Source organism: Lepidochelys olivacea (genome assembly GCF_965140295.1).
Source record: "Lepidochelys olivacea isolate rLepOli2 genome assembly, chromosome: 5".
In the NCBI taxonomy this organism is placed as follows: domain Eukaryota; kingdom Metazoa; phylum Chordata; order Testudines; family Cheloniidae; genus Lepidochelys; species Lepidochelys olivacea.
The window spans coordinates 76156565-76183205 of record NC_140415.1 but is presented as its reverse complement, the minus strand read 5'-3'; the positions used below and the strand labels follow the sequence as shown (position 1 = coordinate 76183205).

General features: G+C 44.1%; 1 protein-coding gene across 3 annotated transcripts in view; it reads left to right on the top strand.

Moving 5' to 3' along the window:
* DTWD2 (DTW domain containing 2) overlaps positions 1 to 26641 on the top strand; it is a 192523-nt gene that overhangs the window by 13309 nt on the left and 152573 nt on the right. The window lies entirely within an intron of this gene.

Here is a 26641-nt window from a genome sequence, read left to right as displayed (position 1 = left end):
GTGCATGTCACATGGCCTCTTTTTAACCCTGGCAAAATTTTCAGATTGCTTTAAAGCTAGATTCTATGGCCAGTAGGGGGTTTTAGACCAAAAGGTGGAAAACATGCTTGAGTATCTTATTACAGGTTTCAGAGTAACAGCCGTGTTAGTCTGTATTCGCAAAAAGAAAAGGAGTACTTGTGGCACCTTAGAGACTAACCAATTTATTTGAGCATAAGCTTTCGTGAGCTACAGCTCACTTATGCATCCGATGAAGTGAGCTGTAGCTCACGAAAGCTTGTGCTCAAATAAATTGGTTAGTCTCTAAGGTGCCACAAGTACTCCTTTTCTTTTTGCGAATACAGACTAACACGGCTGTTACTCTGAAACCTGTAATAAGATAAACAGCCGTGTTAGTCTGTATTCGCAAAAAGAAAAGGAGTACTTGTGGCACCTTAGAGACTAACCAATTTATTTGAGCATAAGCTTTCGTGAGCTACAGCTCACTTATGCATCCGATGAAGTGAGCTGTAGCTCACGAAAGCTTGTGCTCAAATAAATTGGTTAGTCTCTAAGGTGCCACAAGTACTCCTTTTCTTTTATGTTATTACAGTATTATACAATTCCTCATCATAATAGGAACATCTGCACAATAATTATAGCAGGAATGCAATAGAAATACTTAGTTACAACTGGTGGGATTTGGAGGAGTCCATATATTTAAAATGTGAGATAGAAATGTACTTTAATATTGATATTAAGACACTTGCATCTTGTGAAGTAAAGGCAATGTTATATTATGTAACAGTTACAACAGAAAATAAATTCAACTAAATTCTCATAAACCTCTTTTGTGGGGTAAATAAACATCCAAATCTAATTATTGAAGAGAGGGCTCTTTAATGCTGTCATTCGTGGGCCTCAGTTCAAAAGCAGTGGGAAAGAGAGCTATGCATAATAAAGAGGAGTTGGCAAAATTGTGGACTAATAATGAGACTGTGCACCTGAGGTCTGCAGATGGAGCACAAACTAATTATGTGATAAGTTACTCTGGTGACAATAATAAAATGATGAAAAAAACCTCAACTGCTTTTAGAGGTACTTAACCTTGGCATTATTGAGCCAGCTTTCCAGTTCCCTCCAGATATCACTGGGCAGTGTCCATCTTGTACTTGTTACAGTAGTTCTCCAATGGATGTAGCCCAAGAAGGTGTCAATACTGTGCCAACCAGAGAGTAATCTGCACGTCAGCAGCTGACAGACAGGATATATTTTAAAAGTACAATTGAGTTTTTGGCTGACTTTCCTAATATAATGGATAGGAAGGACTTTACAGCGTGCAGAGAATTAAGATCTTAATGCTTTGATCCTGTAGTTGGATATGTACATGTGGACATTTGCAGCCACGTGGCTCCAATTACAGGATTCAGGCCCTGGTGAATATGTGGGGGATGCACCTCAGAGGCTCCACAATTAAATTTGATTTTCATTTGCCACATAAAGCAGCATAAGAACAACATGCAACCTGAACCTGATTATTACCCAAAATCTACCATGCAAATAAGAGGGCAAACTTCAGTTTTCACTGTCAACACCGTGCTAGTTTTAAAAAAAAAATCTACACATTTTTAACCATCCTTTTTGGAAATCCTCCAGAGGAGACTCGTGGGTTGTTTTTTGGGTTTGGTTTTTTTTTTTTTTTTTGGATCCCTATAATTTAATGATCTGAACACCTCAGTTGAGACACAGCTGCATTTATCCAAAACCAACAACATTAAGTAATTTGCAAACAAAATAAAAGACAGTTATAGTGCTTATTAGCTAAGAACACCTCGGGGAGTGGAGCCAAAGAGAGAAACAAGCTCAGTGCCTGGCTGGGGATGGAAAGAGCTTCACTTTCTCATGTCAGAGCTGGCATCCCAGCCTTCTTGCCCAGAATTGGGAGAGCTAGCTGGAGTCACTTTTTCATAGTTGGTTAGGGAGGGCTGGCTGAGAGGTATAGCTTGTAGGGTGGGCCTGGCTCTCTCAAAATCCTTGTCTCCCTAAGCAGGCTCCCAAATGTCATCTTTCAACCACACCAATCAGCTTGGTCTGTGGCTACCTCCATCAGAGTTCCACTTGCTTGACTACTAATGTCTCCCATCTGATCCCTGCCCCTATAATCAGGAGAGATCTTTCCCCCCCTCAGTCTACTCTGTACACCACATCCTCTGAAATACTCTGTCTCCCATATCTGGCATAGTCCGGTACCTCTAAGTGCTGCTTTCTAGACCTACACCTCAAAGCTCAAACAAAGCCCCACATCCCCAAGTGCCCCCATATTTGCACAAATACAGTTCCTCAAAAACTGCTCTAACACACAATCTTAACCTCAACTTGAACCTCAGCCTTAGAATTTTTTAGGCAGCGATAATGCTTTGTACTCCTTTCTAGTGAAAGAAGTGCTAATCAGATAACTCAGTCTTACTGAGATTGGAGTTGAGGCTGTGCATTTGGGTGTGATTATGAGGTGGGCAATTTGTTGCAGTTGAAAGTGAGTTTGTTATGGAAGTGAGAACATTGACTATTTGGGCTTTATGCAGTTAGGGAGGTAAAATGTGTCAGTGGAGGTTGCACTGAAAATGAACAGTGACGTAGGTGGTGATTTCTTTGATTTTTAGTAATTATATTGATATAGCATGCACTTGAGCAACCTTAATTATAAATTAACAGAGAATTTCTATGGGAATAAATAGAAGCATAAGTAGCAAGTTGGACCCCTTGCTTATAATTAAAGCTGGTGAAAATTTTTCTTCTAGGCCAGAAAAAACATAGAATGATTACCAACCAGTAGCCTATATGGCATCATCCCTTCCCAATGGTGTAGCTGGGGCAGGGCATGAAGAAGTTTGCAGTTGTCCCTAACCTCTCCATAGGGTCACAGTTCAGCAGAGAGAAGGCTCCTTTCATATTTATTCCACCCTCTTGTACATCTGTGTATCAGCTGGGGCAATCTGGCCCTTAAGATGTCACAGTGAGAAACACAGAATTAATAATAATTTAAAACCAGTGTTGCCAACCTTTGACTTTTATCATGAATCTTTTGTTTGCTGTTTTGCTCATGAATGAAGTGATATATGTGTCGTAAGTCTTCAGAGGATCAAGACTTAAGAGAACATGTAAAAGGGATTTAAAAAATAGCCAAATAATTGGCTAATTTTTAGTATGTGTCGCAGGAGAAGCTTAAATTCAAGGGAACAAAAGCAATCCATTATTTTGTGGACAAAATACTTATACCTTGGTGGCATTTAACATTCATTGCTTGTTGCACTACATTTATGTAAACATGGTTATGCACTACATACCCAAAACCTGTTGTTGCCTGTGTAGTGTTGCAGTCCAGTTTGAGAATAAGTCACAAAGCCTGGCCTTTCACATAATTGATCATCACCACCCAGTGATTATATGCAGTGTTGCCAACTGTCCCAATTTTTTCATGAATATTGTGATTTTTGGCATCTGCTACTGGTGGTCTCACAATAACATGAAAAGTTCTGGCTCCCATGCAGTTTTTGGGGAAGCAGAGGGGGAGTTATCCTCCCCAATGCCCTTTAGCCGTGTGAAAAATTCACTAAACTTAACTGCAACCCTTTAGGCCTTGAGTTCTAGTGTCACTTCTTTCACTGAATGCTGTTAATGTTTCTTTGCCCTTCACAACACTCTTTAGGAGCCGTTATACTGCTACAAGTTGTGTGTGTGCACAGTTATTTCTGGCATTTTTTTTAATATAAAAGAGCCAAGTCACATCCACTTTGTTGCATAGCCTTTCAGAAGGAACATGGTGAATTAGGTGCTTTTGTAATCCACACTAATGCTGTGTGGCTGTTTTACCTTTTAGCAGTTGGACAACATGTAGAGAGAGGTCTGTCACTCTGCTACCACTTCTGTGCTAAGATATCTGGTTATTTAGCTCAAATGGTAGAGGTTTGTGAATTTACATCTAGAGGTCTCAGATTAGTTCTCAGTCCTGATGCCCAGAGTTCCAGTGCTCTCTCAAAAATGCTTGTGTAACCAACTAGCAAGGTGTGTGTTATCTTCTGTGGACTCATCCACATAGAGAATAACAGCATATTTCTCTTCCCACTGGTTACTCCCATAACTGAAATGGAAGCCGTTTGTGCTGTTGATTTGAAGGCTGTGGGTTCAAACCCTACTGATGACCCATACATGGTTGAGGAAATATATACATATGTAGTAAAGTTAATGTAAGGACTGTGGAATAATAATTGGAATGATTTTCTATTGCAAAACCTATCTAGAAGTGAATTTGGATATTATGTTAAAACAGCTTCAGGGCTGGGTTCATAAATTAGTGATAGGTTCTTCAGTCTCCATACTGTAGCAAGCAGAGTGAGATGTTTTCATTGGCTGCTCTTACTTTCCAGATAACTCTTCCTGCTGAGGAGGTCCTCTAGAATTTTTTCTGCCTCCAAAGGTGAAGTAGATGTAAGATGGATATTTCTATGAAAGGTGTAACACTAGCAATTGTAGTTGCTAGGTTGCCTCTCACATATAGATCACCAATTTGAATCAAGTCCAGCTCAACAGGGATTAATCGTTGTTCCCATCTAATGAATGTTTCGTAATCCTATACGAAACAAGTTCAGTTCACATCAAATTCACCACTATGTTTTGCTGTAGATTGTAAACTCTTTAGGACAGGGACTAGCACAGCGATGTCCTGGTCTTCACTGAGTCTTGTAGTGAGAGCTTCTGCCACAGGGGCTGAAATTGCCTTACTTAGTATAGATTTTCAAGAGTTGGAACCATTGTTTCTGACACATATGCATTGGGAGTGGGGAGAGCGAAGAACTGGAAAACAGACATAAACATATGTTGCCGGCACCCAGTGCCGAGAGGCTAAACAACAGCTTGGGTTGATTCGCTACCCGGTGTGCTACACCCAATAATCACAAAGGGGTGGAGAAGCAGAAAAGTTTATTTGCAGCTGCAAAAAGGTACAGGGAGAATAAAATCTCAAATCCTGCACCCAGAGCAGGAAGTTACACAGGCTTTTATACATTCTTTTTCCCAGCATACTTATCCAATAGCAAGCTGCCCTAAGTATCCATATAGCCAGCCAATCCAGTTCCCAGCTAGTGCCCTTGTTCTCTGTATCATTTCTTAAACCATACATAAAGTTGCTTTATTCAGCATTGTTCTTCCATATCTGCCCTGTTTGGCCTTGCTTAGTTTCAGGCAGTCTGACTCTGCAGCATATTGTTGCAGATTCTCAGCATAACTGCTGTGAGTGCCTCCAGGTGGGGGGGCCAAGGACACTTGGGCCTAGTACGCAGAGCTGCTGCGAGTGCCTCCAGGTGGGGGGGCCAAGGACACCTGGGCCTAGTGCGAGGGGGCTTCATCGACATTCGTGGTCTTCCATCCCCTCGAGTTACCTTGTGGCCATGCCCCAGTGTCCCCAGCAACTCCCTCCTTTGAGAACACTCAACAACCTTGGCTCTGAGTTTTCTCACTTCGGCTACTTATTTCTTTACAGTAGGACTTTGCATAAGCACTTTGTGATAGCCCTGAAGAGAATGACTTATTAACTTTTGCAAAAGGGCCCTAACACGTGATACTGCACAGCATACTACCAGTAATACAAGCAATACAGGAAAGAAAAGTTTTAATAACAGGCTAAATAAACCACTAAACCAAGACGACAAACCACAGCCTGAAAACAAGGTTTGCAACTAATCGCTCTCTGGGGCAGTATAGGCAACCTGTGCTCCGGCTCGGGCATGGGCCTCAGCTTGTACCACCTTTTCATAGATTTTATAACTGCTATTATTTATATATACATAACATTGGGGCCCGACGAGGGCACAAACCCCTCCTTGGGATGCCAAGAGATAGTCCAAAGCCAGCCTGTTTTGGAGGGAAAACGTCCTGAGCTGCTGTACCTTTTTATTTAATGTTTTTACTGCTAATTTTAAATTACTAACCGAGTCCTTTAATTTTAAGGCCACTTTTTTAAGTACCATTTGCAGCCTTACAGTATAGCAGCCTATGCATGCCATGCTGGCCCGGTAAACACTGGCGCTATTCCCAGTACAGAGCACCCTACAAGCTTCTTGGTTGTGAGGGAATTCTTCATATTGCTCTCCAATGCTGTAGTCAGTCACCGCAGGTTCTTTTCTTGTGACTCAACAGAGGTGTCTCAGGCATTTCTAATCTTTTCTTTGGGCAGTGTGGCAGTTATTGACAGATGAGGAACTCCATGAGCTATATCACAGCTACCTGTCCAGTTGGCTGGCAGCACCTTGTAAAGACTGGCAGCACCTTTCGGCCACATACAAAATAGTGACCCTGTAGGGCCCAGTAAGGACCGTTTCTTAAGGGGATTCCTGGGATATTTAAGGCTGCTTTGGCTGCTTTTCAAAACAGTTCATATGCCCCTAAGGGGGCATCCCATCCTCCTGATTGGGTACAAGTGGGGGCGTTTCTAATTGTGCCGTTCAAATTACACTCGCCATAGGGACCACTACAAACCCACCATTGGCTTACTACATTGGAGATATTAACTGGACTGCAAGTTATATTTCCAAACCTTTCTTTTGTGGTAAGATTATTTGTAAGAGTTTCCCTAAAAGGGGAGGAACCACTACACCCACACTGTTGACCTCCCCTTTTGGTCTTTTTCCAATACCCATCAGCCCACTGTGTAATAACACAGGAGCTTTTTCCCACAGGACACCCATAGTGATCAGATTGGTTTCGGGTAAAACATAACACTCCCTCAGTGAGTACTGCAACTGAATACTCCTGGTCCTGATAGGTGGCTTGCTGTAAAGAGGTCTTGTTCCAGAACGGCGAGTCCGTTCTTTCCTGCTCTTTGGTGGCAGCTAATTCTGCTAGGGTCAAGGGCAGCATGTCAAGGGGCATTCCCGTTTTGGGGGACAGTGGAGTTGGAGCACGTACCCAGCAATCAGTCTGGTTTGTTAAAGTAGCAACATGGTGCGCAAGCAAAACAAAGGAGTTATGCTCCCGATATGCACAGTTTGGAAATACCAATACAGAGAATAACAATGTTACCCAATTAATTATCACCAGAGTCTTTTTAACCCAGGGTCTTTAGTACCTGGGTGGGCCCATTTTAGCGTTAAGGTGCCCACTATTTGTGTCTTTTAAACAGTAGCTTTAGCCCGAGATCGTCACTAGATGAGGAGTCAGCAGGTTGGATGGTCCACTGTTCTGCTGACGAGGGGGCGGGTACTGCCTTCAGACGAGAGTGATGGATCCAGTTCTTGTGTCCCTCGATCTTTGCCGCTGTATGGGAGACCAGCAGGACGGTATAGGGTCCTTTCCACTTTTCCTGGAGAGGCTCGTCTTTCCGGGTACGAACAAGCACGGAGTTACCGAGCTGTAAGGAGTGGACGGGAGAGTCCAAGGGGAGAGGCTGGGAATCCTTGGTATACCTGTGAAGAGACAAGAGAACAGCAGACAGGGAACACATATACTGTGACAAAAAAACATTACCCAACTCCCATTCCCCTGACAGAACCGGGGTGCCATTCATAGGCCATGCCCTTCCAAACATAATTTCAAAGGGACTAAGCCCTAATCTACCCTTTGGGAGAACGCGGATACGAAGTAGGATGAGGGGCAAAGCATCAGGCCATCGCAGTGAGGCTTCTTGGCACATTTTTGAGAGATGCCGTTTAAGGGTCTGTTTGGTACGCTCCACTACACCACTGGCTTGCGCCAGGGCGTATGGAGTTTCCAGGGGATTTGTAAGGCATGTGAGATGCTTTGAATGATTTTTGACGTGAAGTGTGTCCCGTTGTCAGATTCCATCCACAGGGGGAGTCCAAAGCGAGGAATGATCTCCTTAACGAACTTGAGGGCCACTGTTCTGGCAGTGCAATTATGGCATGGGAAGGCTTCTGGCCATCCGCTGAACCGATCCACTATGACAAGGAGATATTTGAACCCTTGGGTCGGGGCAATTCAGTAAAGTGTATTTGCCACACTTGTCCGGGGCCCCGAGTGGGTTCTAGGGCAGCTGGTGGCACAGGATGTCCCGATCGGGGGTTATTCTTTTGGAAGACTAAGCAGTCCGCTTGTACCTGGGCAGCCAAGGGTTGGAGTCCGGAAGTGATAAAGTATTTTCCCATTAGCTGGATAAGTGCTTCCTTGCCAGCATGAGTGGTTTGATGTAGTTTCTGCAGCACTGGCCGGATCAGGCCCTTTGGTAGGAGGACCTTCCCTTCTGGGGAATGGAGCCATCCCTCCTTTTCCCGGAGACCGAGTTTGTCAGTTAGCTGTCTCTCCTCCCCAGAGTACTGAGGGGTTGGAAGCTCCCCTACTGATGGGATAAGGGCATACATATGGGCGTTCTCAGTCTGAGGGGATGGCAGGGTGGCAGCGTGCTTAGCCTCTCTATCTGCCCAGGCATTACCTCTGGCCACATCTTGATCCTCCCTTTGATGGGCTTTACAGTGTACCACCGCCACTTCCGAGGGAAGTTGTACGGCTTCTAGGAGCCGGAGGATTTGGGGCCCGTACTTGACTGGGGAGCCTTGGGCTGTCAGCATTCCCCTTTGCTTCCATAGGCCAGCATGAGCATGCAGCACACCAAAAGCATACTATGAATCAGTAAAAAGGTTGACCCGCTTTCCTTTTGACAGTTCAAGTGCACGGGTCAGGGCTATTAGTTCGGCAAGCTGGGCAGAGGTCCCAGCAGGCAAACCTTCAGCTTCCACAGTGTCATGGAGGGTCACAACAGCATAACCCGCCCTCCTTTGCCCATCTATTACAGTACTGCTACCATCAGTGTACCACTCATAATCTGCATTTGGGAGGGGTACATCCTTTAAATCCGGACGGCTGGAGTACTGGGCATCTGTGATCTCTAAACAGTCATGTTTTTGTTCCTCTGTTTCTGGCAAAAGAGTGGCTGGATTAAGGGAGGGGCAAGGCTGTAAGGTGATTTCAGAGTTCTCTAACAGCTTAGCCTAGTACCGAGCAATCCAAGCCTGGGTGAGCCAAAGCCCTCCCTTTGCATCCAATAAGGCTCGGACCATATGGGAAGTATAGATTTGCATAACCCCTCCCAATGTTAGCTTCTCGGCTTCCTCAAGCACTAGGGCAGTAGCTGCGACCACCCATAAACATGCCGGCCAACCCTTTGCAATCTGATCCAATTGCTTAGAAAAATAAGCCATCGGACGTCTCCATGTTCCTAACAGCTGTGTGAGTACTCCTAGTGCCACCCCCTTTCATTCATGTACATACAACTGAAACGGCTTAGAGAGATCCGGCAGGCCCAGAGCCGGGGCTTCCATCAATTTCCTTTTCAGGATTTTAAGTGCCCTGTCAGCCTCTGGGGCCCAATAGAAGGGGTCATGATCTGCTCCTTTTACACAGTCGTACAGGGGTTTAGCCCACAGTCCAAACTCTGGGATCCAGATCCTGCAAAAGCCTGCCATACCCAGAAATGCCCTGAGCCGCTTACGATTACTTGGTAGGAACTTGACAGATAGCTTCCTTTCTTTTTTTTTTTTTTTTTTTCGCTTGAACAGTGACGTTCCCCTTGCCTTAGCTGTAACCTGGTTCCTTTACCTCAGACAACAGGGTTCTCAGCAGGATATTACAGTCGTCTCAGTCCAGCTTGTGACTGCTGAAGCACCCCTCAAAGACTGAAATAAACCTGCTTGGGTTCGTTGAGAATTCCCTAACCTGTGTTTTAAAAGCTGCTAAATCTATTGGATTGAATGGCACATGGGTGTAAACTTGCATAGTGGTAGCCTGATGTTCGTCTGCCCCTGGGCAAGCCACAACAGTCTTGGTAAGCAAAGGATAGAGTCCCACCGAGGGGGCAATCTCTGTAACCCAAGGCATCCTACCCTTATAAGGTGGGGGTGTGGGGGCTGAAGGGGACACCAGCTCTGCCATTACAGTGGGGGTGGGGGTCTGGGGACTAACATTAGCTACTACCGAACCAGTCGGAGTCAAATTACAACTCTGCAGAATTACAGCTCTATTCTATTTTTTTAAAGCCATAAACACTTGTGCATACAAATGTTCATTCCATTTACCCATTCACTGACAAAACAAAACTAATTGGAGGATCATGTTGTAATTAATTGACCCTCCTGGTGGCCACCACTCCTGGTCCTCTAGTTGATATTGAGGCCAGTCAACTGTACAGAATCGTTTTAATTGGCTCTTAGTCATCGGATCCACACCAAATACCTTCCAGTTTGCTAGAATGCATTCTAGGGGCATACACCATGTCCTAACCCCTGAGCTCTGTCCCTGTCCCATACCTACAGGGTAACTCTGGGCGTCCCCAGGTTCCAACAGAGCATACAATCCAGATTTCAAAAGGTTCCTACCTTATCCAAAGGACCGGTTCTTCACCGTCGCCTGCAGCTGCTCCTCTCCCATGTCTAAGGGACCAGTTCTTCACTGTCATCTACAACAACTTCTCCACTATATGAGTGTGTTGCACCGTTGTGCCCTCCGGGGTCGATCAAATCGCGTCTCCTCCGAGGCCCCCAATGAACTCACCGGTGCGCGCTGGGCATCGGTTCTCACCGCAATCCTCGACCTCCAGGAGGGGTCCGGGCAAGGCTAAATTGCAGCCTCGTGGCCCACCCAGGAACGCCAAAAGCTGTTGCCGGCACCCAGTGCCGAGAGGCTAAACAACAGCTTGGGTTGGTTCGCTACCCGGTGTGTTACACCCAATAATCACAAAGGGGTGGAGAAGCAGAAAAGTTTATTTGCAGCTGCAAAAAGGTACAGGGAGAATAAAATCTCAAATCCTGCACCCAGAGCAAGAAGTTACACAGGCTTTTATACATTCTTTTTCCCAGCATACTTATCCAATAGCAAGCTGCCCTAAGTATCCATATAGCCAGCCAATCCAGTTCCCAGCTAGTGCCCTTGTTCTCTGTATCATTTCTTAAACCATACATAAAGTTGCTTTATTCAGCATTGTCCTTCCATATCTGCCCTGTTTGGCCTTGCTTAGTTTCAGGCAGTCTGACTCTGCAGCATATTGTTGCAGATTCTCAGCATAACTGCTGTGAGTGCCTCCAGGTGGGGGGGCCAATGACACTTGGGCCTAGTACGCAGAGCTGCTGCGAGTGCCTCCAGGCAGGGGGGCCAAGGGCTTCATCGACACTCGTGGTCTTCCATCCCCTCGAGTTACCTAGTGGCCATGCCCCAGTGTCCCCAACAGATAATTTAATCTTAAAAAAGCAAACAAAAAAAAAAACCCTCGTGACTTTTTGGGGTTGACTTACTAGTTTTGAGCTTTCAGGAATGACAGAATACTGTATATGCAAAGTACACAGTTCATATAGACAGTGTGGGATTTGGATTTGATAAACCAGAGAATACTAGTTTGGACCAGTGTTGTCTCAGCTCAACTAGTACTGACTCATAACTGTGACTTTAAAAGTGTGAGATGATCCTAAAGTTTGTTTTCATGTAAATCAAGATCATTATAGCACCAAGAGAAAATTATTACATTTGTTCTGCAAGTTTTTTGTCTGTTTTAAAAAGGAAAAAAAGAGTTTATTCTTTGAAGTAGCTAATTCACAATTCATGAGGGAAAGCCAATTTGCCTTAGGGAATTAATGTATTGGCTATTCGTTAGTTAGTGGGAGTAGACTTCTGCATGGTATGAGGGAAATGTTTTTTTCTGTTTCCTAATTAAGTCCCTAATGAGTAGGGCCAGTTTACAAACTCTTATCAGTGCTTTGCAGTATTTTGCTAAGTAACTTTTTGGAGGAAAATAGGAATGATTACAGAATAAGACTTTTGGTCTTTCCTACCATTTCACAGAGGATGCTTACATACATCCTTTGGTTAGGAAAATATCATATTTGAATTTGTAAATTTTGTGGAAAGCCCCTTACTTCTTTTTATTGATATTTCTATTCAATAATCCATGTTTAAAAACATTAAAATGTCCATTTTTCTTTTGCTATAGTATCTAAATCATAATTTTCCCAAGTATGTTTTATTTTAAAGTCCTCCCACTGCCAGATGTTAAGAATCATTTTAGTATTCCTCTTATCTATATATTCCTCTTATCTATATATCTACTATATTATCTATAGTATTCCTCTTATCTATATAGTTAGTCTTCACTCTGAACTCCTGTAATCTCTTTCTGTACATTTTTTGTGAAGCTCTTTATATCCAGGAGCAAAACTGCCTATCGCTTCAGCTTTGTTCTGCTCATCAATTTTAATTCTCATCAGAGGAGTGCACTCAGTCTCTTTCTTCTGTTGACAATGACTGGTTTCTACAGAATTTATTGTGGGGGGGCATGTGGGAGGGGATCATCCTTTTTTACCCGTGTCAGAAAGTAACACTTCCCAAACAGTTCTCTTTTCTGATCCCTTCCAACATCAGCAATTATTAATGGATGAGCAGCACACGCGTTACACATGCTGCTTTCGCCCTTATTTATGGCCAATTTTCCTTCAACTGCCATGGAACCACTGGCGTTCTATTTGCTTTGTAGACTGTGTCTATGCAACTTTTTCTCTAAAATTCCGTATTGTCTCTACCACCAGGGTAGCGCTGCTGGGACCATGTCTACATTAGCAAGTTTCGCCGACCGAACTTTGTTTGCTTACAGCTGCCGATGTTGCTAGAGAGAGTGCACACTTGGCCGCTCTTGTCAGTGCTGCACGTTCTCATAGTGAGATGTTGTGTCGGCGAAAGATGTGGTGCAACATGGGTAGGCATTCCAGTATCCCTGGGCCACTATTCTGCCTTGTGGGAGACTTTTGCAGTACATTGTGGGAACTAGACTGTGTCCAGCAAATTATGGGAGCTCAGGGTCTAGTTCCCACAGATTCCCTTTCCTCCATTTCATAACTTTTCTGCCGTTTTTTAAAAGGCCCATTATCCCTCATGCTGCCTTTTTGTTCTATCCACTGGACTAAGAGATCTAGCACAGCTAAGTGCAGCGCTGATGGCTGTTTTAGAGATAGGTGCACAATTTTTCTGTATTTGCAGAACTTCAGTGTCTACCACTTCCAGGATCGTGATGATGCTGTAACGAAACAGCTGAGACAACTGAGAAGGAGATGGTATGAATGATGCAGATAGTGAATAAAAATTACAGGGTGTTACAGACATTTACTGACCAGCTCCACATAGTGGAATGGTGTTTTTTGTCCTGTGGCATGAGCATCAACTGGTGGGCTTGCAGCTGGGATGATCAGCAGTGGCTTCAGAACTTTTGGATGCAGAATGCCAAGTTCTTGGATCTGTTCCCTCCAGCACAATGATACCAGAATGAGAGCTGCTGGACAATAGAAAAGCAGGTGGCAATCACACCCTGGAAGTTTGCAGCTGGAGACTGCTGTTGGTTGGTAGGCAGTCAGTTCAGGGCTGGAAAAATCACCTGTGGGGGTGGCTGTCATCCAGGAGTGCAAGGCCATTTAAGTATGTCCTGCTTCACAGGATTGTGACTTTGGGTAATGTGCAGCAAATAATACAGGGTTTGAAAAAAAGTGGGCTTCCCAAACTGTGATGGGGCAATAGGTTGCATAATCAGATGCTTCTCCCATGCCCACCTTGTGTCTGAGTACCTAAACAGGAAGGGTACTTTTCCATGGTTATGCAAACATTGGTAGATTTCCAGGCTGTTTCACTGACTGTGCTGGTCAGGGAAGGTGAATGATGTGTGCAACTTTAGGAATACAGGACTTCCGAAAGACATTCTTCCTGGACCGGCACACTCACATTAGTGAGGTTGAAATGCCAGTAGTGATTTGGGGGAATGTGGCCTACCCTTTGCTTGCTTGGATCATGAAACTGTACATGACACCGGGACAGCACCATGGAAAGATTTAACTGCCGTCCAAACTAGTGCAGGATGTCAGTTGAATGTGTGTTTGGTAGGTTGAAAGAACTCTAGCAATGCCTCATGACTACACTGGATTTCAGTGAGGCAAATATTCATAGTATCATAGAATCATAGAATATCAGGGTTGGAAGGGACCTCAGAAGGTCATCTAGTCCAACCCCTGCTCAAAAGCAGGACCCATCCCCAATTAAATCATCCCAGCCAGGGCTTTGTCAAGCCTGACCTTAAAAACTTCTAAGGAAGGAGATTCCACCACCTCCCTAGGCAATGCATTCCAGTGTTTCACCACCCTCCTAGTGAAAAAGTTTTTCCTAATATCCAACCTAAACCTCCCCCACTGCAACTTGAGACCATTACTCCTTGTCCTGTCCTCTTCTACCACTGAGAATAGTCTAGAACCATCCTCCCTGGAACTACCTCTCAGGTAGTTGAAAGCAGCTATCAAATCCCCCTCATTCTTCTCTTCTGCAGACTAAACAATCCCAGTTCCCTCAGCCTCTCCTCATAAGTCATGTGTTCCAGACCCCGAATCATTTTTGTTGCCCTTCGCTGGACTCTCTCCAGTTTATCCACATCCTTCTTGTAGCGTGGGGCCCAAAACTGGACACAGTACTCCAGATGAGGCCTCACCAATGTCGAATAGAGGGGGACGATCACGTCCCTCGATCTGCTCGCTATACCCCTACTTATACATCCCAAAATGCCATTGGCCTTCTTGGCAACAAGGGCACACTGCTGACTCATATCCAGCTTCTCGTCCACTGTCACCCCTAGGTCCTCTTCCGCAGAACTGCTGCCTAGCCATTCGGTCCCTAGTCTGTGGCTGTGCATTGGATTCTTCCGTCCTAAGTGCAGGACCCTGCACTTATCCTTATTGAACCTCATCAGATTTCTTTTGGCCCAATCCTCCAATTTGTCTAGGTCCCTCTGTATCCTATTCCTGCCCTCTAGCATATCTACCTCTCCTCCCAGTTTAGTATCATCCACAAATTTGCTGAGAGTGCAATCCACACCATCCTCCAGATCATTTATGAAGATATTGAACAAAACCGGCCCCAGGACCGACCCCTGGGGCACTCCACTTGACACCGGCTGCCAACTAGACATGGAGCCGTTGATCACTACCCGTTGAGCCCGACAATCTAGCCAGCTTTCTACCCACCTTATAGTGCATTCATCCAGCCCATACTTCTTTAACTTGCTGACAAGAATACTGTGGGAGACCGTGTCAAAAGCTTTGCTAAAGCAATTCCTGGTATTGCTGCTTGTTATGTATCAAGTAATATTTGTGAAGCAAAAGGGGAAGCATTACTAGTAGGTTGGAGTGATGAAATGTACAAACTGCTGACTTTGAACAGCCAGACTCCAGGGACATCACAGGAGCCCATCGAGGAGCTGTATGGCTGCGGCAGGTCTTATAAAATCACTGAGAGTATGTGATAGTATTGCAGTGTGCTGCTTTTGTGTACTGCTCTCAGCACTTGGCTTGAACATGGATTTATAAACTCCTGATATGAGTTTGGTGGGAGGGATGCCACTTGGTCTCTGACATTTGTTTGGTGACACACAATAAATATACTACAATTTAAAAAAAACACATAAGTTTATGGAGTGCAAAGAAACAATGACCATTATTATTAACAGTCAACTTTGAGGGTATAACACTGACAAAATCTTAAAATAAAACCTTTATAATGTAATAAAAAACGAAGTGCAAGGTGCTTGCTGACTGATCCTGTGGTAATCGCAGGTCATTGAACATATAGTCATAGCTCTCCTTGTTTTCCACTGGTGTGGAGTGGTAAGGATAAGACTGCAAGCTATGCTGGTGCCTCGTTTGGAGTGTGTGCACTGCCCAGGGTGTCCTTCCCATCCCCTTTAAAGTTCAGACTGTTTTGGAAATAGTTGCTCCCCTGCCCCCCGGTAGCCCACTTTGGCATGAAAACATGCAAGGCTCAGTGCAAAGATGGAGCTCCAGCTAAATCTCATGCTGCTCTCTGGGCAAAGAAAGAAGTCCTGCATCTCTTCAGTCTGTAGGGAGAAGAGGTCTGTGCAAGCCCGACTGTGAGGCACTTCAGGACCATGGATGTCTAAGCGTACATTGCAGAGAGAATGCAAGCCTTGGGTTAAGAAAGAAACAGGAAGAAATGATGGGTGAAAGCAAAGGACTTCCAGTCATAGCAATTAGTGAAGGAGGGCATCAAGAAATCTGAGGTCTTCCTGCATACCTGCTTCTTCTATAACGAGCCCCATGACATGCTTGAAAGGCTCTCCACCTCCTCAAATGTGATGATGGACGACACATTGTGAGACCCAGAGAAGGGAATCTCAGCAGTGCCCAGCAAGGACAGGAAGGAAGAGGGGCATAATGAAGGGGGTACACACCTGTGGAGAGCCAGGTGCTCTTTGGCCAGATCCAACTCAGACCCAGATGAGTCCAGTGAGGAAAGGGAAGGGAGCTCAGGTAGATGTATTGCGCATGATTTTTTAAATGCATGATTCCCCTTCCCCACCATGGTGCCCGAAACCTTCCTCCAGATGTCCACCCCTCCTTTCAAAATGACAATTATTCAAGGGGTCACAGAACAAAGCAATTGACTTTTAAAGAAGGCACTTTATCTTAAAATGATGCAATAGCAATAAACAGAATATTGAAATCATGTAGTAGCTAACATGTTTTGGCATCAAGATAAAATTTCCGCTGTCATAAAACACTACATATTAAAAAAGTAATCCATTATAAACAAATAGAAAGATACTGGAGCATAAAAATTATATACTTAAGAAATTTTAAAATACCCTTGCAAGCAACCAGTGACTGTTCAGTCAGAATACCTGATTTTTAAGAGTATAATGAGGACATTGTAAAAGATGGTTGCTTGGTTTAGAAGTCTGATTTCCCCAGTGCAATACAAATCACTCTCATTCTGTGCATGGATAGAGGTAGAAGTGGTGTTCTTGGATTGGGAGGGGCCGGGTTCAGTTTTCTTTTGGCTTGCAGTTCTGGGCAATGGGGACAAGCGCTTTTCTTGGGTAGTATTTTGTTGATCTGTACACGGATCTCCGTCTTGTCCTCTGGAACAATCTCAATGAAATTTTCTAAGAGGTACTTTTGGATCATTTCCTAGATATTTCTAGGAGGGTCTGCCATACCACTGCCCCTTCCCACACCCCCTCACTGTGAACAGCGTGGCAGCCTATGAGCAGTGTCTGAGCAGCTCCCTTCTCTGGGAAGCAAAGGTCAAAAACTGTGAGTGAAGCCATCGCTGCCAGGGAGTCAGATGCACTAGAAGACTGTTTTTGGAGGATTTTTTTGTAAGCAACGCAGGTAATGCAGCATCCACACTGTTATTTTGTTGGCAGAAGTATGTTAACTGAGGACTTGCTTGGGGAGGTGGTTTTATTTGTGTGACTGGCTGGGTTTTGCCATCTTACATAAATTTTGGGTGTGGACGCATACAAAGCTGTGGTGACAAAAAGTGATTTTTGTGGACAAAACTTTTTAAGATAGACTCAGGCCTACGTTAACTGGTCGCTGGTGTTTAAACTTTGTGTTTTGACCTTGGTTAAAGCAGGTCTACATGAAATAGTGGTTAAAAGATTAACAGCCACTAGTGCCTTCTTTACACAAGTGCTCGCCTCACTATCCCCACCAGTTAAGCTGACAGTGGTGGTAGTAAGGGTGAGAAATCTTATCTGGGGTGGGGGAAGCTAGTATAGACAAAGCCTGAAAGGGTCTTCCACCCAACAGGTTTTTCTTGTAAAAAAAATCTTCCTTGCCTCAGGATCAAACCCAACTCGACGCTTAAGACAGTTTGAATAGAAAAAGGATTAACAAAAATTAAAGATATAATACAAGATGATAAACTGGCTGCCTTTGATTACATGTGTAAAAAATATCAGCTACCGCCATCTCATAGTTCCTTCTCTCAGCAGCTATACTCAAGGATTCATGCAAGGATAGGGAATAATTGCTCTGTTTCAGCTCTCACCTCTAGAAGCCAAATTAAAAAATATGGAAACAAAGGTCATGCTTTGCATTACCCTCTCAGTCTCAGAGAAGAAAATGCCAGGGGAGGACTTAGCTTTATTATCACAACAGAAACCTGGGAGGATATCTGTGAAAGTGATTCTTCCATAACAAGATATTAAACAGGTACTACGGGACTCCAGGAAGTGTAAGTCTAGGAGGGCAACACACAGCGATTATTATACATGCAAACAGCCATGTGCACATCCTCTGTACCTAGGGCTGTCAACCTCCTGGATTTGCCGGGAATCTCCCGGAATGAGTCCCTTTCTGCTACAGGCTACTGAAACCAAACAGGGAGATTTTAGGTGCTTGAAAGTCCGGTGGCACAATGGGGCTAAAGCAGGCTCCTTGCCTGCCCTGGCTCCCCGCCGCTCCTGAAAGCATCTGGCACGTCTCTGTGGCTGCGGGGGGGTGGAGCAGCTCCCTGCTCTGCCCCCATCCCCAGCACCGCCCCCGAAGCTCCCATTGGCTGGGAACTGCGCAGGGCCGCAGGGACATGCCAGCTGCTTCTGGGAGCTGCACAGTGCCAGGGCAGGCAGGGAGCCTGCCTTAGCCCCATTGCGCCACCGACCAGGAGCCACCTGAGGTAAGTACCGGCCAAAGCCCACATCCCCTCCTCCATCCAAACTCCCTCCGAGAGCCTGCACCCCACACCCCCTCCTGTACCTCTGCTCCAGCCAGGTGAAAGTGAGTGAGTGTGGGGGAGAGCGAGTGACAGAGGGAGGGGGGATGGAGTGAACGGGTTGGGGCCTTGGAAAAAGGGCGGGGCAAGGGTGGGACATTGGCAGGGGTGGTGCAAGGTTGTTTGGGTTTGTATGATTAGACAGTTGGCAACCCTATCTGTACCTGACAAAAATGTGTGTGTTCTCGCACACCATATTCACTGCTCTCTCTAAAACTGTACATGTCGCTATCTTTCCTTCTCCCAGTTTGTATATTTTAGAGGAACTGGATGAGTTGGTATTACCAGTTAGCATTAAGAAATGGATTGCAGTAACTATTTTAGTGGCCAAGAGTTATTTTGAGGAAATGGAAATCTGCAGTTCCTCCCTCATACACAGACTGACTTAGTGAGATCTCTACCATTCCATTAATAGAAAAAATGACTCTGTCTAATCAAAATGCTTGGGAAAAAATATGAGGATATCTGATCAAGCATGAAACTATTGCATACTTTTGCAGTTTAGTATATATTAGTCCCTGATACCCATAGGTTGTGTTCTCACATATCTGTTTAGTCAGTTTAATAATTGACACCATGCATGACCTCTAGAGGTTCAGGTATTTTAGTTTGGTTTTGTTTCCAGGTTTTGCAAATAATTAACTTTGAATTTTGTTATTTATATGGTAGTTCCATCTTGTGCATGGATTTCTGTATACTTTATATAAAAATGAAGTTTAAAAATAAAAAAATCTTTTTATTCTTTGACTAGGCTGTCTCCAGGAAAGACTTTCATTCAGTGGGTGCTTTATTATCTCTTCACATCCTTTTTGAAAGAAAAAAGCAGTCAAAAAAATGTGTTGCCTACTGAGTCAGTGCCTCTATAATTCGATGTATTTGATACAATGTAAGGAAAGATAATCATAAAAGTATAATTAATAGCACTGAATCTAGTCCAGTTGCATCCTCTGCTCACCTTTTCTTTATAAATCCCTTATGCACATGCAAGTGTTTAAATCCACATTTTGATTAGAAAATAAACCTGGCTGGAGAAAAATTGGGAAAATTTATGCACAAGTTATGTATGCAAGTTATTTTTAATGTAAGGAATTATGTAGTTTTATTTGTATGTGTAAATTTTTGAAAAATGTATAATTACAAACATTTACAACGATTACAGCCATTGCACTGAAGGAGCAGTAACACAGCTGTTGCCACTGTTGAGGATCATTTTGTCTCTGATTTCCTTGGACCCTATTCTCACTTAGTCTGTTCCTGTGCTGTGTGGCTTTAAGCCACCTTTGCCTGTACAGGGCTCTGCCTCATGGCTGCTCCAACTTGAGGTTTGTCTACATGCTATTTTTATACTACTTTAACTTTATCAGTTTGAAACTAGTATGGTTAAAATGGTACAAACTCCATGTGGACACAGTTATATTGTTATACAAGTGCTTATATTGCTATAAGGCACCTTTATACAGGCGCAAACGAATAAATGGACACAAATCAGACATCAAGAATTGTACCATTCAAAAACCAGTAGGAGAACACTTCAGTCTCTCTGGACACTCAATAATCGACTTAAAAGTGACAATTCTTCAACAAAAAAACTTCAAAAACAGACTTCAGTGAGAAACTGCGGAACTGGAGTTAATTTGCAAACTTGACACCATCAAATTAGGCCTGAATAAAGACTGGGAGTGACTGGGTCACTACAAAAAATAATTTTCCCTCTGTTGATAGTTATACCTTTTTGTCAACTGTTGAGAGTGGGCCACATCCACCCTAATTGAATTGGCCTCGTTAGTACTGATTCCACACTTGGTAAGGCAACTCCAATCTTTTCATGTGCTGTGTATTTATACCTGCCTGCTGTATTTCCCACTCCATTCATCTGATGAAGTGGGTTATAGTGCATGAAAGCTTATGCCCAAATAAATTTGGTAGCCTCTAAGGTGCCACAAGGACTCCTAGTTGTTTATACAGTTATAACTGCAGTTGCACTAGGGTTTGTACTGAATTAACTAATTTGGTTAAAACTGAAACTAACTGAAATAGTCATTGGTACAAAAGCTGTAGGTATAGCAGGCCAAACAAGCTGCTTCTTCTAACCCTCTGTGAACCCTGGGAGAAGTTGAAGTGTAGTGAACTCTGGCCAGGCCCCTTCCCTATCCTGGGCAAACACCCAACACACCCCTTATGCCAGTATATGGGAACAGTGAAAAGGCCAAAAACAAAACAAAAAACACCTGCCTCAGTTCTACACTGACCAGAAGACCTCATTGCGCAGTGTGGAATTTTCAGAAGGCCCTTCCTATTTCCTTTAAGGCCTCTTTACACTGCCAGGTGATAAGCATAAATAAGAATTGGGCCCATTATTCATTGTTTTGCCTGAGTGAACCTTGCCATACTTACTTAGGATGCCACATTTGCTTCTCCAGTTAAGTTCCTTCCAACCATTCTTCTGTTTGGCGGACAGTTACTTCAGCAGATGGCTCAAACAGCTGAATCATTGCCTGGTTTTGAATCTGAGTACTACGCATAGGAACACCTTTGTCAGAACCATTGCAGAACACTGTTCACTATTTAACTGAGGCCAGCTACCTCGCACCTTCGGGAAGGAGAGCCTTTATATTAATTAAGGCTCTAATTGTAGACTTGTGAGAACAGGCTCAAAAAATTAGAATTCAGCTTTGTTTTACTTAACTGTACAGTATCTGGTAGATCCTCCATCTCAATCCATTTGCCCCCACTTCCTTTAATCCTTTGATCTGGATGCCACAACAAATCCTTTAGGTAATAGCCAGATAATAAGGAAATATGGGTGCATTTTGGCACATAGGAATATGAGTTGGCACGCTCTCCCAGACTACGGCATTGTTTGAAGAGGGATCCAGACACAAGCACTGAGGAGTCTGTTAGGAACCATGTAAAGAAGTTGGGAGAAATTTACCAGTAGTGTAAATAAGATGGTGCAACTTCACTAAAGTTAATGGAACTGTGCCAGATTACACCAGTGGTTATTGTGGGGCTATTATTATTAAACTTGGAATTCTCATTCTCAAAATCATGTTTACCAGCTGCAGGTCAGCAATAAGTTTTCTTTATTGTTCTATAGAGGGACAGATTTATTGTGGCTACTGTCACGCCATAATTTTCAAGTCCTTGACCTTGTTAAGGGTCATGATTAGTTCTATGGAAAACCACACCGAATATCAATGCATATTTATGTACTGCAGTTTGTTAGGGGAGATGATGGGAAGTTTGGGGAGTTCAGCAAATTAGTAGCCATTAGAATAAAGTCTCTCTTCTGCTCCGAAGTGTTTATGGTTTATAAAATGACAGTAGCTTCTTCTGACTAGTATGAAGGGATTTCAGTAAGCTTTGAACAGTTGATATGATTTATATTGGTTAGAATTTGCTTATAAGTATCAGCCTAAATATGGTCAAATTAGTGTCAGGTTGTTTCTCTTCTATAGCCTGTGATAATGGTATCTGTAATAGTTAATTTCTCAGACGCCCTTGTTTCTTTGGCCTATATTAACACTAACGAATTATGTTAGTATCTTGGAATACTAGTTTAACTGGAAATCCCAGCAGTCAAATCATTGCTTATTTCTGCTGAGCTATGTTTCTAAGGCATTCATTCATTTCCGTTATAGCATGATTAGATTTATGAGTTGTGACCTTTTTAGGCCACTCATTCTGTGCCTCATCAATTTGGCTAGTAACTGTTTTGATCTGCTGGCATAAAAAAGTTGTCAGGCCATTGAATAGCCACATCCCTTGGCTGTGGATAACTACTGGCGAGTAACAACACAACAGGAGGCAAGGACTGCAGCAGTGACTAATCTTGTTAATTAAAATAATGTCAGTACCCTTTGATCAGCTTCTTCTGTAATTACATCAAATGCAACCTTGCCTTGGGGAGTGTAGTTTATTGAGAGAGACAGAAAGGATATTTCAATGGAGATTAAACTTGAAAGGCATGTTCATAAGAAATGGTTCAAAGAAAGGAAAATGGTTCATATAAAAGAATCACTATTGACTTTATAAATATAACACAAAGGCAAAACATAAATAGATTTCATTACCATTACATAAAACAAAAAGTAAAATATGTAAATATTTGTAAAAACAAATCAGAGGCCTATATCCATATATTCAAATGGTAATCTTTGTTTAATTGCAAATAATTTCTAGTATTTTTGTAGTGCATTCTAATGAACATTGTTTTTGTACATACTTGCAAACTACAATGTCCATTGTTCAAAGCTAGGAGGGGATTTCTTAAATGAAGAGCTTACTGATTGAAGAATAGAGGCATCTTTAAGAAGAAACTACGGCTATGTCTACGCGACTGCGATAGGTCAACCTACACTACGCAACTCCAGCTATGTGAATACATGGAGTCGACGTACCTTAGATCAAGTTACTGTGGGGTCTACACTGCAGGGGGTTGATGGGAGAAACTCTCTCCTGTCTACTTACCTTACTCTTCTCATTGGGGGTAGAGTACAGGGGTCGACTGGAGAGCGATCTGCAGTCGATACGATGGGTCTTTACTAGACAAGCTAAATTGACCACCAGTGGATTGATCTCAGAGCGTCAATCTCAGCTGTGGTATAGACCTGCAGTGCGTGTTGGGACTCTCACTCCATCTGTTTGCTCGGAGTCAGGCAACTTTAGCATGGAACTAATACTAGAATAATGCAGCCAGTTCTGTGGTCAGCATTTAAAAAGGATGTTGGAAAACTGGAGATGGTGTGGAAAAGTGCCATCAAGATGATTGGAGGGCTGGAGAAAATGCCTGACAGTGAGAGACTTAGGGTATGTCTACACTGGCAGAGTTACATCGCCAACAGTTACAGCGCCGCTCAGAGAGCACTAAAGGGAAAACGCTGTTGTGTGTTCACACTGTCAGCTGCCTGCCCAATAGGGTGTTTGCACTTGCAGCAGTTGCAGCAATATTCGGAGCGGTGCACTCTGGGCAGCTGTCCCACAGAGCATTTCTTCCTCTTTGGCTGCTAAGCGTTGTGGGAAGGCAGAGGGGGTTGTGGGGCAACCTGGCTCCTGTCCCAAGGCCCCATGATGCATTGCTTCGCATCCCAGCAATCCCTGTGCGTCCATCTGCATTTGGCGCCATCTTTCAACAGTTTGTGTACTGCGCGCTCTGCCTCTTTGGTCTGCAGGAATGGATCCTGCCCTGTTGACCAATATGCTGCTCGCTCTCACTAACATGTCACAAGTGGCAACGGAGTTATTTCTTAAACTACAAAGGCAAGCGCAGTTCGACATTGATCTCGCCACACGTAGTAGCTATGACACGAGATTGATTGTGGCATTCACGGAGGTGCTGACCAGAGTGGAATGCCGCTTTTGGGCTTGGGAAACAAGTACTGAGTGGTGGCATCACATCGTCATGCACGTCTGGGATGATGAGCAGTGCCGGCAGAACTTTCAGATGAGGAAAGCCACATTCATGGGACTGTGTGATGAGCTCACCCCAGCACTGCGGCGCAAAGACACGAGAATGAGAGCTGCCCTGCCGTTGGAGAAGTGCTTGGCGATTGCACTGTGGAAGCTGGCTGCTCCAGATTGCTACCGATCGGTCACTAACCAGTTTGGAGTGAGAAAGTCAATGGTTGGACGCGTGTTGACAGAAGTGCGCAGGGCCATTAATCGCATCCTGCTCCGAAAGACCACGACTCTGGACAACGTGCGTGACATTGTGTATGGCTTTGCACAAATGGACTTCCCTGACTGCCGAGAGGCAATAGATGGCACACATATTCCAATTCTGGCACCAGAGCACCTAGCCACCAAGTACATTAATCGGAAGGGATATTTTTCTATTGTTCTCCAGGCACTTGTGGATCACCGTGGGCACTTCAGCAATTTCCAAATTCAGAGCCACTTACCAGGGGCCTCCTCTTCTGTTTGCACTTCACCAAGCTCCGACAGCTGTGACTGGATAGCCTCCTCTGGGGTCGAGAAGAGCTCCTGGATGCATGGATCGCTGACCTCTGAGTCATCCTCTGCCTCTGGGTCCCTCTCCCCCTCCACATCCTCGTCCAAGATATCCTCCTCCTGGCTCGGTCCACTCTCGACTGGCACGGGAGCCACCAAAGTATCCACAGTGGCCTTTGCAGTGGAGGTAGGGTCACCACTGGAGTGACCATCCAGCTCTTTGTAGAATCAGCAGCTTGTTGGTGCAGCACCAGAGTGACAGTTTGCCTCCTGCACCTTGTATTAGGTGTTCTGCAGCTCCTTACTTTGACCCTGCACTGCACTGTGTCCCAGTCATGACCCCTTTCTGTCATGCATCATGAAATCTGTCCGTAGGCATCATAATTCCTACAGTTGGAGTGCAACTGGGACTGGACAGCCTCCTCTTCCCAAATGCTGATGAGGTCCAGCAGCTCAGTATTGCTCCAAGTGGGGGATTGCCTGGTGCATGGAGCAGGCATGGTCACCTGGAAAGATGCGCTGGGACCACTGCATGCATCACCGAGCAAACAGGAAAGGGACTTTCAAAATTCCCAAGGAATTCAAGGGGTGGCGCTCACAGTTGGTCACCTGAGGGCAGGGCAGTAGAGTTCAAACTGATGACCAGAGAGGTGAGAACAGGCATTGTGGGACACCTGCCGGAGGCCAGTTGCAGCGCTGTAATCAACCAAGGTGTCTACACTGGCACTACGGCACTGTAGCCCCGGCACAGAAAGCAGTAGGCCTCTCGTTGGGAGGGGAGGGGGGTTGTTGTTTGTTTTTTTTTACAGCGCTGCAACTGTGCAGTTTCTGCCCACTGAGTGGCTTGTCAGTATGTACATCTCTGGAGTTACACTGCAGAAAACTGCTTTACAGTGCAGAAACTTGCCAGTATAGACAAGGCCTTAGAGGTCAATCTGTGTATTTTATCAAAAAGATAGATTAGATGAAATAACTACCAGAGAAAGGCATAAAAAGAACCAATGGCTGGAAGCCCAAGTCAGATATATATATATATGTATATTTTTTTTTAACAGTGAGGGTAATTTAATCATTGCAATGAGCTACCAAGAGATGTAGCGGATTATCTGTGTCCTGATGTCTTCAAATCAAGAGTGGATGTCTTTCTAGAGGTTGTACTTTAGTCAGATACAATTTATTGGGCTCAATATGGGGTAAGTAGGTGAAATTTAATGGCCTGTCATATACAGAAGGTTAGACTAGATGAACAAGTGATCCCTTCTGGCTGTAAACTCTATGAACCTATGCAAAGTTGGTCTTCCTGACAACCTACCTGCAGAACCTGAAAGGTTACATTAGTTTGCCTTCTCTGTCCCAATCCTTTTGACTGGTAGATTGCTTTTTTTTTTTTTTTTCTCTAAAATTTCCTCTAGTTATTACCCTGGGTGACTCATCATTGAAGTCCCTAAGAAATTCAGGAAAGGTTATTTTTTCATCTTGCCTCCAGGAGATGCATATGGCTACAGTAATGGAAGATTGAGACCTAGGATTAATGAACAAGGGCATTTGCAATACGGGGAGGGCAAATTCTTACATGAGATTTTGAATAAAGTAGGCCTAAAAGCACAAAAAAACCCCAAAACCCACCCTTTTGAGAAGGAATATTGGCACATACTCCGAATTCAGGCCTCTTAATAATACCAGAAAAGAGATTTCTCTGTTAGAGGATGATGGAAGAGATTAAAGAAGTGGCAGGGCCTATGCCAGATGTCACATCAAGCCATCACTGTCACATGATGTTTCTTTTTTTGGTAAAATTTTCCCCTCCTCTTTTTCCGTGCCCTTTACTCTTTCTTCCCTTTGTCCTGGCAAGGGAGCCACTTCCAATATGGCGTACAGGATTGTTGCAGAGAAGACAACCTGCTCATGCTCCACATGTAGAATTTCCTGGCAGAGTACGCGGAAGTATGATAGTGCCAGTTCTGTCCGGATGTGAGAAGCTGAGAGTAGCCAAGAGTCCCCACATAGCTTCTCACAAAGACAGATCACACAGCTGGCACAGGCAGTAGCCTCCACCATACCCAACATATCTGCTCTTTGAAAGACCCACAGAAGGATATGAAATTTTAGGTAGGAGTCC